This window comes from Schistocerca nitens, chromosome 8 (assembly GCF_023898315.1).
Source record: "Schistocerca nitens isolate TAMUIC-IGC-003100 chromosome 8, iqSchNite1.1, whole genome shotgun sequence".
Lineage (NCBI taxonomy): Eukaryota > Metazoa > Arthropoda > Insecta > Orthoptera > Acrididae > Schistocerca > Schistocerca nitens.
Window position 1 is genome coordinate 30,834,766 of NC_064621.1, and position 14,107 is coordinate 30,848,872.

Consider the following 14,107-nt stretch of genomic DNA (forward strand, 5'->3'; position numbering starts at 1 on the left):
TTCGTCTGCAATAAGAAGAGGACTAATGAAGTAAAATTCCCCACTCAGCTTACAACGACAACAGCAGCGTACTTTTCTCAACAGACTTACACGTGTCTCCTCTGTCAGTGTTTTGACGTGCTGCTGATGAAGACCATAAAAAGAGAGAGTGCCGATTGACTTCTTCTGCCTTCCGTGCATCATTTGCTCCGTCTCGCACTTAATTATCCTTTTCAAATGACCGTGACGTTCAATTAGTACGAGTGACTTGCTGATCAGCCGTCTGTTCCGTGAAACAAAGCGAGCTGCCGCTGCAGGTGAACGGTAAAAACGGCGCCGAGTAAGCAGCAGCCATTATGCTTGCCATGAAAGCGGAAACTGTATCCGCAAAACATGCGGACCCTACCACTACCTTGAGGGGGGGGGGGGGGGGGGGGTAGTTTCTGCTGATTCGATTTGGTTAGCAAAGAAAACTGTGCGAAACGTCAGATTATAGACTGCAGGCATTTAGGTCACTAATTCATAGACACGCGCAGGTCACAGGAAGTTGGTTCCTTTTATTTGGGAAGTGTACAGATTTAAGCTGTAGCGTAAAGAGTATCTGAAACTGTAGGTAAAGGTACATTTTCTAAAAAGGCTAGGAACGAGCCAGCCTCTAAAACAATGATATATTTGATAAAAATAGTGGAAGACAATTTTCACTTCCAAGCCATAAACGGCATTTTTGTTGCCATTTGCGAACAGTGTACGTATTCTAAACTTCGGACGCTGGGTGAGCATTCTAGAAAAATTCGCAACGCAGATATGAAAGAACTGTAGCAGTCCGTATCAATTTTAAACAGTGTGTTACTTTGTTAATACTTCAAATTCTGTTGTAATCACAAAACCAAATGTGAATCGTCTTTACAAATTCCAACTCGATTCTTTCCAGAGAGTAACACTGCCGAAGTTACCTCGGGTTGGAGCAGCGCCTCTGAAACGTGTCGTGGTTAAAGAATGAGTTTTAAAATTGAGTAGAGTAGCGAGAAAGTATTTTACTATTTATAGTTCCAAAATAAAGCCAAGGTCTGTGTACAGAGTCTTTAAATTCGTCAGTCAGTCTCTGGTTCTTAGCAATTTCATGATTTGCCGAAGAACGACCAAGTCAAATTGTGGAGGTCACTTTGAGCAAAGAAACTTATTCTCCACCTTAGAGACACGCAGTGCATGAACAGCTGAGTCTCAGATGGCGCCTGTACTGTCATTAGGAAATGGCACCAGTGCCACGTAAGGAATGACGCCGCCCAACCCTCCCTTCTAAGGAATTCGCCTCTACAACAAAGCGAGAGAGTCACTCCAAGTTCGAAAATTTAGGGAGGCAAAGTGTCCACAAGACAATGCTTACAAAGGCTTCATTCAAACCACTGAATGCTTTTTCAATCGGGTTCGTCCCCGTGGCTCATTAGAAAGACAACGTTTTTGCAAGTAGCAACTGATTACATTTGTGACGCGCCTGGCTCTGTGAACATTAAGCTACATTAGATTAACGCACGGAGGACCAATTTAGTTACTTTTTTTTCCTTCTGTCAGCCTGCGTACAGACAGTAATGCAGTATGGCTCACAGCCATTTCCAACACTGTGCACCCGACAAAGAATTCGAGCTGGTTAACCGGAATCGAACCTGGCCGCCCGTCTCAGTAGCCACCAATGCTAAACACTAGCCTCAGGAGGCCAGAGTACGCGTGGTTACCTGTCTTGTATTGTAGTATGTACTTCAGTACGGTAGGAATGGAAGACCAAGGACGAAGCGCTCGAATTAAAAAGGGTGTAAGACAGCGATACAGTCTTTAGTCCCTGCTGTAAAATATATGAAGCGAGGATGGAAATAAAGGAAAGGTCCAGGAGCATGATCAAGATTCAGGGTCAAAATATATCAATGATAAGATTCACGGACGACATTGCTATCCTGACAAAGTGAACACGAATTACAGGTCATGATAAGTGGAATCAACAGTATAACGCTTAAAGAGTACGGACTGAGGGTAGCCTAGAGAAAGACGAAGACGGCATTCCTGGACAACTGATGTCTGCTACTATCAAACATCGGTTTCAATTTGAGGAAGAAATTTCTGAGAATGTAGGTTTGGAGCATAGAACTTTGTGGTAGCGATTCACGTAGTCCGGGGAAACCGCAAAAGAAGATAATCGAATCCTTTCAGATGTAGCGCTACAGAAGGATTTAGAAAGGCAAGGAGTGAGGAGGTGCTCAGAATGAAATTTTTCACTCTGCTGCGGAGCGTGCGCGAAACTTCTTGGCAGATTAAACCCGTGTGCCGGACTGAGACTCGAACTCGGACCATCTGCTTTTCGCGGGCAAGTGCTCTACCGACTGAGCTACCCAAGCACGACTCACTAACCATCCTCACAGATTTACTTTTACCAGTACCTCGTCTCATACCTTCCAAACTTCAGAGAAGCTCTCCTACGAAACTCGCAAGACCAGCACTCCTGGAGAAAGGATATTGCGGAGACACTGTTAAGCCACAGCCCGGTACAGCACTTGCCCGCGAAAGGCAAAGGTTCCCAGTTCGAACTCAGTCCGGCACACAGTTTTAATCTGCAGGAAGTTTCAATGAGGAGGTTCTCCGCAAAATGGGTGAGAAAAGGAACATGTGGAGTTTACGGAGAGAAGGAAGGGACGGCTTGTTAAGATTTGTGTCAAGACATTGCCAACGGCCTCGCCGCAATGGTAAAACCGGTTCCCGTCAGGTCGAAGTTAAGCGCTGTCGGGCTGGACTAGGAGCTGAATGGATGACCATCCGGTCCGCCGAGCGCTGTTGGCAAGCGGGGTGCACTCAGCCCTTGTGAGGCCAACCGAGGAGCTACTTGATTGAGAAGTAGTGGCTGCGTTCTCGTAAACTGGCATACGGCCGGGAGAGCGGTGTGCTGACTACACGACCGTCTGAGTCCCCATCCATTGACGCCTGTGGGCTGAGGATGACACGGCGGCCGGTCGGTGCCGTTGGACCTTACAAGGCCTGTGCGGTCGGAGTTCAGTTCAGTTAATATCCGGAAGTAACTTCCGTGGTCCTAGAATGAATTATACAGGATAAAAAGCACAGGAGAAAGAGACTGGAATATATGTACACTCCTGGAAATTGAAATAAGAACACCGTGAATTCATTGTCCCAAGAAGGGGAAACTTTATTGACACATTCCTGGGGTCAGATACATCACATGATCACACTGACAGAACCACAGGCACATACACACAGGCAACAGAGCATGCACAATGTCGGCACTAGTACAGTGTATATCCACCTTTCGCAGCAATGCAGGCTGCTATTCTCCCATGGAGACGATCGTAGAGATGCTGGATGTAGTCCCGTGGAACGGCTTGCCATGCCATTTCCACCTGGCGCCTCAGCTGGACCAGCGTTCGTGCTGGACGTGCAGACCGTGTGAGACGACGCTTCATCCAGTCCCAAACATGCTCAATGGGGGACAGATCCGGAGATCTTGCTGGCCAGGGTAGTTGACTTACACCTTCTAGAGCACGTTGGGTGGCACGGGATACATGCGGACGTGCATTGTCCTGTTGGAACAGCAAGTTCCCTTGCCGGTCTAGGAATGGTAGAACGATGGGTTCGATGACGGTTTGGATGTACCGTGCACTATTCAGTGTCCCCTCGACGATCACCAGTGGTGTACGGCCAGTGTAGGAGATCGCTCCCCACACCATGATGCCGGGTGTTGGCCCTGTGTGCCTCGGTCGTATGCAGTCCTGATTGTGGCGCTCACCTGCACGGCGCCAAACACGCATACGACCATCATTGGCACCAAGGCAGAAGCGACTCTCATCGCTGAAGACGACACGTCTCCATTCGTCCCTCCATTCACGCCTGTCGCGACACCACTGGAGGCGGGCTGCACGATGTTGGGGCGTGAGCAGAAGACGGCCTAACGGTGTGCGGGACCGTAGCCCAGCTTCATGGAGACGGTTGCGAATGGTCCTCGCCGATACCCCAGGAGCAACAGTGTCCCTAATTTGCTGGGAAGTGGCGGTGCGGTCCCCTCCGGCACTGCGTAGGATCCTACGGTCTTGGCGTGCATCCGTGCGTCGCTGCGGTCCGGTCCCAGGTCGACGGGCACGTGCACCTTCCGCCGACCACTGGCGACAACATCAATGTTCTGTGGAGACCTCACGCCCCACGTGTTGAGCGATTCGGCGGTACGTCCACCCGGCCTCCCGCATGCCCACTATACGCCCTCGCTCAAAGTCCGTCAACTGCACATACGGTTCACGTCCACGCTGTCGCGGCATGCTACCAGTGTTAAAGACTGCGATGGAGCTCCGTATGCCACGACAAACTGGCTGACACTGACGGCGGCGGTGCACAAATGCTGCGCAGCTAGCGCCATTCGACGGCCAACACCGCGGTTCCTGGTGTGTCCGCTGTGCTGTGCGTGTGATCATTGCTTGTACAGCCCTCTCGCAGTGTCCGGAGCAAGTATGGTGGGTCTGACACACCGGTGTCAATGTGTTCTTTTTTCCATTTCCAGGAGTGTATTACATGACAGAGAAAGTAGGGAGCAAGAGTTACTCTGAACCGAAGAAGTTGACAGAAGATAGGGAATCGTGGTGGGCCGCATCAAACTGGTTAGAAGACTGATGACTACAGAAAGTGTTCGATGCAGATGAGTGAGTGGCACATAAACTGCCAATCTGGAAAATTGGAAATTTGTGGTAAGGTCTTATGGGACCAAACTGCTGAGGTAGTCGGTCCCTAAGCTTACACACTGTTTCAGCTAACTTAAACTAACATACGCTAAGGACGACACAAACACACCCATGCCCGAGGGAAGATTCGAACTTCCCTTCGACGGGGGAGGGGGGGGGGGAGGGGGAGGGGGGCGGACCGTGACAAGACGCCCCTAGACCGCGCGGCGCCAGTCTGACAGAGGACTGGAACAGCAACAAAACTTAACTTATCGATCATCCTAGTTGTACTTCTCAGGCTCACTTTCATTTCGCTCGATTGTTGGAACAGTTTTATATCGAAAGCGTGATAAGACAGTGGGGGCAGGGCGATTGACATGCAAATTTTTTGTACAGGTATGTAATCATGTTAACGGGAAGAAAGCCTACATCGTAACGTTACATAGGCGACGCGAACATCACAGACGGAGCATAAACTCTGATTGGGAAAGGACGCTGACGCCAATCGACTGTATGTTTCTTCAAAGCAGCCATCCCGGAATTTGCCTTAGGCATTTCTGGGCAACCAAGGAAAACCTTAAACTCGATGGCTTACCGGGGATTTAAACCGATATCCTTTCGACATCTAGACCTATGTCGTGGCACTGCATCCCTGGCTGGGTTCGTAACTGAGTGTTCAGGCCAATAAGTTTCAGACTCTGGATTCCTAGAACCGTCGTGAAGCATTACGAAGTGCGAGATCAATCTTCTGGTCACAGTTATGTACAGCGGTTCACATCCGCTGCTGAAAGTAAACAGTGGAATGTTTACAACTTACTCATAACATAGATCTTAACGAAATGTCTTACCAATAAGCAGGTAAGACTCTCACTGTTCCATTTCGCGCCGTTGTTAGTCACTTGTGCTAAGAACTGGGAACTTGGCACGTAGGACGGTGAACGAAAATACACACTACACACTGGTGTCCAAAATTAAAGCAACAAACTAGTATTTCCCCGTCCTGTGGCTAATTCACTATATAATCATACAAATTGTCAACAGATGCCGTTAACATCGTGTTCTGAACGGAAGATGGCATTTCGATCAACGGGCAACCACGACAGCTAAGACGTCAGGGCGCCTATCAAGTTTTATGCAGGTTAGTCCCACACGCACAATCGCTGTGTACACAGTCACAGACGGTGCAGTTTGGCACAGAGAAGACGCCTGCAGACTCTTTGCTGTGGAGGGCCAAAGAGGGAATGGAAGCAGAACAAAAAAATGGCTCTGAGCACTATGGGACTTAACTTCTGTGGTCATCAGTCCCCTAGAACTTAGAACTACTTAAACCTAACTAACCTAAGGACATCACAAACATCCATGCCCGAGGCAGGATTCGAACCTGCGACCGTAGCGGTCGCGCGGTTCCGGACTGAGCGCCTAGAACCGCTAGACCACCGCGGCCGGCGGAAGCAGAACAGTCGCAAACTGATGTGGCCCCATAGCTTAATGTGAAACGTTGTTTCTCGGATGAGGCGACAGTTTATCGAGACCAAACTGTGTCCCAGAGACTAGGACAGGGAGGACCACGTGTGACATCAGAAAGACTGCACCGTTATTTGGCTATAAGGGCACGACGGTGCCGCCTTAGCACCGAACTGCAATTGACATCTGACCTCGCAGCATCCCCTGGACGAGTTGTATCGATGCAAAGGGTGTACGGAAGGCGTCAACCTTTCTTGCTGGAAACCTGCTGTCTGTTTACCTCTGGCGTGTCTTCACAGAAGGGAATGCCTAGAGTGGAGCCGTTAACATGCCACATGTTTTTTTCACAGATGAGTTCCGATGCAGTTCGGAGAGTGATTCTCGACGTATTCGCATCCAGAGGGTGTGTGGAATACGATTTCAGAACCCAAACATCGTGAAAAGAGACCGATATCGACGAGAATCCGTAACGGTGTGGACAGGGATTATGTTGACCACTCGAACACCTCTTCATGAAACGGTACGGCTGAATCAGAAAGATTCAACTGCTGTCAGGTACCGTGAGAAGATCTTGGGATCTAATGCGTGGTTGTTGCAAGGTGTTGTGGGAAAAGACTTCGTATTGGCCGGTCGCGGTGGCCGAGCGGTTCTAGGCGCTTCAGTCCGGAACCGCGCGACTGCACGGTAGCAGGTTCGAATCCTGCCTCGGTCATAGATGTGTGTGATGTCCTTAGGTTAGTTGGGTTTAAGTAGTTCTAAGTTCTAGGGGACTGATGACCTCCGATGTTGCGTCCCATAGTGCTCAGAGCTATTTGAACCATTTTTGAACTTCGTATTGATGGACGATAATGCTTGAACTGATGGAGCACGGGTGGTTGATGTTTTTTGGAAACGGAACATGTTGCATGCATGACGTGGCCTGCTAGCTCTCCCGATTTGAATCCCATGAATCACGTCTGGGATAATCTAGGGAGACACGGTGTTTCCGCTCTCTAAGGCTTGTGAGCAGCTTTAGGAAGAATGGGCGTTGTTGCCCCAACATGAGATTAATGACATCATTCACAGCTTGCCCTGTGGTTGTTAGGCCTGTATTGGTGCCAGAGGTGGTCGCACTCCATACTGAGCACATTAACCAGTTGCCAGAATGTGTGCATAAATCCGTTAAGTTGGAGGAAAAACGAAGAACATTTTTGTCTATCGTTATGCATGTCGCAATTGATTAAGTTCTATATTGTTTCTACTTTAATAGCACGTATTTGTAACGTTTCGTGGCAAAATAAATGCAACTCTTGCAAAATTTCCGTTCGTTACTGTATACGCCTGGCATCAAGGTTCACGCGATACATGAAGTAGTGTTTTCCAAAATGAGGAATGGCGTCTTGATTCAACAAGTTACGGCAGCAAATCGGACGAACGAGAGCGAAGTCCTTTAGAATAACACTGTGCAGATCCGTGCATCCAGTTCGCTTTGCGCTTTAATCGAGGTTTAATGGCGTCTACGTTCTGAAAATGATGTTTAATAGTCGCAGCAAATACATAATGTTTTCGGTATGAGTATTTCTATCCCCAGTGGAGCTCTAACTGATGGGAGATAAAAATCACCGAAGAGGGCAATTTTTCTGTAGCGTTAACGACTTCTGCAGGAATTACGACAAAGATTCAGGACGAGGGGAACTGGTGGATGTAACGTTACTAGAGTGTCATGCTACTCTAGTACTCAACTAGTTTCTAGCTATTTACGTCTGACTGCAGAAACAGATGCAGAACAAGAATCAGAGAATAATATTTTCGACTAGATTTAATGGTGACTGAACGCCAGTTCAAACATGACTGTAGTATAGTAACCTGCGTTCTGTACGGCTTTTGTTCTTAAAAGGGAGCTTGTCACAAGCGGGGGGGAGGGAGGTAGGGAGGGAGAGAGAGAGAGAGAGAGAGAGAGAGAGAGAGAGAGAGAGAGGGGGGGGGGGGGGGGACTGTGCATACTTAACCAATAAACTTGCATCACTTTATGTAATCTGAGCGGAAATCGTGGGTAAGTGGAATTAATTAACTACCGTCCAGCAGGGAGAAAGCAGGTGGTAATCCTAAGGGCTGCCTGTGTCTCGCGTATATTTGCATATAAGCAGAGTGAAAGATTTAATTCTTCGTATGATGAGACCTTCCAACACAACTGATGCACCACGGACATGATAAAACCTACTATATTCTGTACTGTCTCGTAAAGTTTCACCTCAACGACCTTGTCGCAATGGTAAGACCGGTTCCCGTCAGATCACCGAAATTAAGCGCTGTAGGGCTTGGGTAGAGCTCTTGACTGGGTCACCGTCCGCGTCTGGCGAGTGCTGTTGACAAGCGGGGTGCACTCGGCCCTTCTGAGGACAATTGAGGAGCTACTTGATTGAGAAGTAGCGTCACCGGTCACGAAAACTGACAACGGACGGGAGAGCAGTGTGCTGACCACATGACCCTCCGTATCAGCATACGGTGACGCCTCAGGGTTGAGGATGACACGGCGGCCTTCAAGGCCTGTTCGTGCAGTGTTTGATTTAGTAAATTTTCACATTCAGAAAGAAACCTAAGAAACTCGGTGATTTGTAATCAGGTATCTATCACAAATATATATAGCTTCGCAACAATGCTTCGCTTCGCACGAGCTATGGAAACTATGCAAGTGTAAGGTACGTCAGAACACCGGAGGTATGGAACTTGCGAAAACGGAGTAGTAAGCAGATACGTAGCGCCTTACACGGTGTAAGTCATCGTGATGTCTTTTACATTTTCTGTAGACAGTAGGTCCACTGCACACCTTTAAAATATTTAAAAAATGGCGTTATGGAACTAACAAAAGTTTAATGAATATTTTTGTGCACACAGAAATAGTATCCGTCGAACGGCCATCCTCAAACGACATAAACATGTGTCAGGAACATTACGTGGTAAAATAGATACGGTGAATAACTCGACAGTCTCTCACAGTGTGATGCATCACTCTGGTCAGAGTCTAATCAGAAACAGACAACTTATGCAGCTGATGTTTGTCTTCCTCACGGGAACGGTTCAAAAATGGCTCTGAGCACTATGCGACTTAACTTCTGAGGTCATCAGTCGCCTAGAACTTAGAACTAATTAAACCTAAGTAACCTAAGGACATCACACACATCCATGCCCGAGGCAGGATTCGAACCTGCGACCGTAGCGGTCGCTCGGCCTCAGACTGTACCGCCTAGAACCGCACGGCCACTCCGGCCGGCTACGGGAACGGTGATATTGCTTGTAATCTAGGCTATTTGAAGACATATACCGTAGATTACATGTTTATTCGGGTGAAACTACAGAGTGGCGCACACAAAACCGGCCCGAACCGGAATGCGAACGCGCGTGAGTAGCATTACTAGCTTGTCAGTTTCTTTGCCACCATCCAACAGCAGTAGTGTGTGAGTAGTTCATACGGGAAGTGTCCGCCCCGATAGCTGAATGGTCAGCGTCACGGACTGCCGTCCTAAGGGGCCCGGGTTCGATTCCCGGCTGGGTCGGGGATTTTCTCCGCTCACGGACTGGGTGTTGTGTTGTTATCATTTCATCCTCATCCGGCGCACAGGTCGCCCAATGTAATAAGACCTGCACCACGGTGGTCGGACCTGCCCCGTAAGGGGCCTTGCGGCCAAAGACGGCGAACGCTCATTCCCGTTTCCATACGGAAAGTAGTCGTTATAAACCGTGTACTTCATTGTCATGCCTTACTCCATTGAAGAACGGGTGTTCATTGTTGAAGAATATGTGCGGTCCGAATCCATTAAAGTTGTTCGTGACACTTTTCATGAAAAGTTTCAGGAAAGTAATATGCCTGCAAAATCAACGATTCAGGATGTAGTGAAAAAGTGGCGTTCGACAGGCAGTGTTGTTAATTCATAGAGGAAATAAGGCACCGACTGTACGTACACCTGAAGTTGAGGGAAACGTGACGGCACACACTGAAAGAAGTCCCTACAAGTCAACACGGCGATTATCAGAGCAATGTGGAATATCTCGCAGCTCATGTCAACGCGTCGTTCATTGCTTAAAAATGAAACCTTACCGTGTGAGTGTTGTTCAGCAAATAAAAGAAGCGGACAGGGGTAATCGTACACATTGCTGTAATTGGTTGCTAGAAAGTGTCGCTGGGGGACATCTTGATTCGTTCCTCATTTTTTCGACGGATGAAGCTTGGTTTCATCTGTCGGGTTACGTTAATTCACAAAACACAAGACACTGGGCTATAGAGAATCCCCTTGGAATACTGCAAAAGGCGTTACACGATTTAAAAATTTGTGTATGGTATGCTGTATCTGGCAACAGAATTATCGGGCCATTTTTCTTCGACGAAACTGTCAACACACATGTTTACTTGCAACTCTACAATGAATTTTCGGCTCTGTTAACTCCAAACGAAAAATGCGCATATTTCCTGCAAAAGGGGGCAAGTTCTCTTACGTCGGATTTGTCCTTAGCTCGTATACATACTGATTTTACAGAAGGTAGGACCATTAGTAAGGGCTTGTGGCCACCTCGCTCTCCCGACTTGCCACCACGTGACTTTTACCACTGGGGATTTCTAAAGGCTAGAGTCTACCGCAACAATCCCAGAGCACTTGGCACATTAAAAAAAACAACATATGCGAAGAAATTTCGAACATTGCTCAAAGAGTACTGAAAAGTGTTCCTCTTAACATGCTTCGACGTTTACAACTTTGCTTGGATGTTGGCGGAGAACATTTTGAACACTGACTTTAAATTCCTTTCTAAAATATGCTTATTAAACGAACACAAGTAAATCTGTTACTCAAACTGTTAATTACATAGTTAATAATGAAACTGTACGATAAAAATGTAAGAAAGCGGTGGTGTACGTTGATTTTCTTCATTCATATTCCTTTCAGCGCAGGGGCCGGTTTGATGTAGGCCACTCTGTACTTGTCGGTCAAAAAATATAAAAAATAGCTTGTGTTGGTGCCATGAGGTAGTTTCTCAAATATATTACGGCTTTGCAGTTATATCGAGGAAATCGCTTTTACGTATTTCATCTCATTCGTTGTACTGTACCTCCACTCGTTAGCATGGAACGAAACACCGCTCCATTCACTGTTGCAAAGCTCGTAATGTGTGCGTACAGGTTAAGTTGCGTTACAGAGAGGTTGTTACAGATCACCGAGTCTGTTAGGTCCTTGCCAAAAGCGAAAAATTTTTAAGCAGTACAAAATGCAGGGAGCGCTAAATGTTTTTACTATCAAGATGCGCCAACTACGCAGAAAAACAATATCATACTAAAAGTAATAGCTATGTCCCTCTGCAGTTTAAGAAACTCATACGTGTAGGTGCGGTATAGACTAAATTTTAAGATCAACACGTGTTCTCACCGCCAGACGGTTCAAAAATGGTTCAAATGGCTCTGAGCACTATGGGACTTAACATCTATGGTCATCAGTCCCCTAGAACTTAGAACTACTTAAACCTAACTAACCTAAGGACATCACACACATCCATGCCCGAGGCAGGATTCGAACCTGCGACCGTAGCGGTCGCGCGGTTCCAGACTGTAGCGCCTAGAACCGCTCGGCCACCCCGCCGGCCTAGTAATAAAAAATGTAAAAATAAAGACTCCGGAAGTTGTGAGCCCTATCCAAAATTTTGCCGGCACTAAATAATATACCACTGATACCCCCTACATGTCCGTGTACCGATTGGTGGCCGTTTAAACATAAAACCGTAATACAATCGCATTTAAACTGCCGTTCAATAGCCATTGAATCCTTCGTTTTTCTTTAAGAACTTTTACGTCGTGCAAGTAGGAGCTATTACGCGAGAGCACGGAGTAGGTGCACTAGCACGCTGAGCGGCGGAGCTGTGTGGCGCTGCAGAGACTGGCGGGCCGCTATCGAGACGTGCTCCGGGCGCGGCGTCACTTAGCGCGAGGGTCGTTAGCAGCGTGCGGGCTGCCGGGCTGGCTGGCGGGCACGCGCAGCGCCTCCGCCGCCGCCGCTTGTAAACAGGAAACGAAGCCATTGTTTTGGGCGAATGTCGCCCTCGTTAGCACGCAAACGAGCGCGCCGCGGACCCGCGCCAGCGACGCATTGTCGGCGGAGCGGTCCGCGCCGGCTTCTGGCGGCCGCGAGTGCTTAACGACGATGTGGCGGGGGCGGGGAGGTGCGGCGCAGACAGCTGTCTACCGGCACAGTGCTACAGTTAATGAGCTGATCCTGTTCGTCAGGGCACAGGCGCGCTAGGGAAAGTTTGTTAGTATGGCTGGACAATAAATACGAAGCAAACGCACTCGACTTCGTGTACGCAAGATAGGCTTTTCGCTTGTGGTTCAACGATGAGGATCTTGTTTCACAAGTGTATTGACACAGACGACACAGTAACGCGAATCAATCGCGTGCAGAAGCTGATTTTTGGGACAGAAGGCTGCCGAAGACTTTTCATTCGATCAGAAAGGCACTAAGAAATTACTTCAAATCTCACGGGATGTTACAGTTTGAGAGAGAAAGTCTCTCCAACGACCAGGATCGGGACAGAGCACGTTAGAAAAAAATTTGCTGGCTGAATACAAAATGGTAGCACTTGCCCACATGTGACCGTACCATAAACAGCTGTGTATAGATGTGTTTTGTGGATATGAATCACGACATCACGCACTTTCACGACGATGCTACGCACAGTTTCGCATGGCGAGCTAGATTCGTATAACGAGACTGTGTAATATCTCTTACAGATGCACTTGAAAATATCCCGTGCATGAACTTCAGCAAAGTAAAATTTTAAAACGCAGCCCAATGGAATGATGTCTTTTTCCAGATCTCTCAAGGCTGCGACGTCCACTCACATTAAAATCAAAAGCTGATCTTTGAAACAAATGACAATGTACTGTTTTGGTGATGCAGCACATTTCACACTGCAATGGCCGGTCAATTTGTGCACTTACCGACAGAAAAATGTATAATACAATAGACGCATGTACAAGAGACAAATACTGCAACAGATAATTATACGCTTGCAATCTGATGTAATGGTGAACTGAAGATGCTCACTTGGCCGTAACTCGTTTCCCCGACGCCGTTCTTATCAACGTAGAGCAGAAAAGGAGGAAAGACTAGCATCACTTCTTATAAGTAAAATTTAAAAAGGAAAAAAAAACCACGTTTTGTCGACTGGAAATAGTATTGGTACGGATGCGTTAGGAAATCGGCAAAGTACTGTACCGACACTACGAGTTCCAATTAAAGGGTGCAACCGAAAGAAGGGTGAAATATTTCTAACGGAAAAAAGTACTGCCTTAATTCCATTTCGTGGACGCACGGAAGTTCTAAACTAAATACGGCAGGCGCGCATAGATACGACAAGAGGCCGCACTCAGAATTTCGTCGCCCACGCTCAACTCGCACGGCAGTGTCAGCAGCTCACTTTCACTGCCCAGAGACTAACCTCTCTACTGGAGACTGGCCAGCGACGGCGGCGCCGTCCACGGACACCGGGAGGCGTTCCTCTTCTTTCCCCGCCGGCAGGAATCTGGCAGCGACGCGTGGACCACGGGCCGGATGCCGCCGACACGTCCCTGCAGCACTCGCACGCGGTAGTCGCCGGGCCACTCACCCACACGTCCGCTCTGTCCGGCGGCTGGCGGCCAACTGGCGTGTCAACGCAGACCGCGCCGGCAGCGCGCGCCGCAGAGACCTCTGGCGGGGCGTCGCGGAAGCTCGCAGTCACCGGGTTGGGGGGGGGGGGGGTGTTGTCAGGCTATTACGTGGGGGGTCACCAGATGCAGAGCGGCGGCGGACGTGGGCGAGAGAGGAAGTGCGCCGCGCTGGAAAACGCAATTAAATAATTCCTCGGACAATATATCACCGTGATTAAAAAAAAGAGAGATAAAACTTTTCAGTAGTAACTTTCGCGTAAAATTTTACAATGGCTGCTACGTACTCGCTAAACAT

The 14,107-nt window shown here is 48.2% G+C and overlaps 1 long non-coding RNA gene across 1 annotated transcript in view; it reads right to left on the reverse strand.

Moving 5' to 3' along the window:
- Positions 1 to 13,792, reverse strand: part of LOC126199001 (uncharacterized) — an 869,135-nt gene extending 855,343 nt beyond the window's left edge. Inside the window, exon 1 of the long non-coding RNA XR_007540115.1 lies at positions 13,602 to 13,792. This is a non-coding gene — a long non-coding RNA (uncharacterized LOC126199001). The remainder of the gene's footprint in view (positions 1 to 13,601) is intronic.
- Between the last annotated feature and the right edge of the window lie 315 nt (positions 13,793 to 14,107).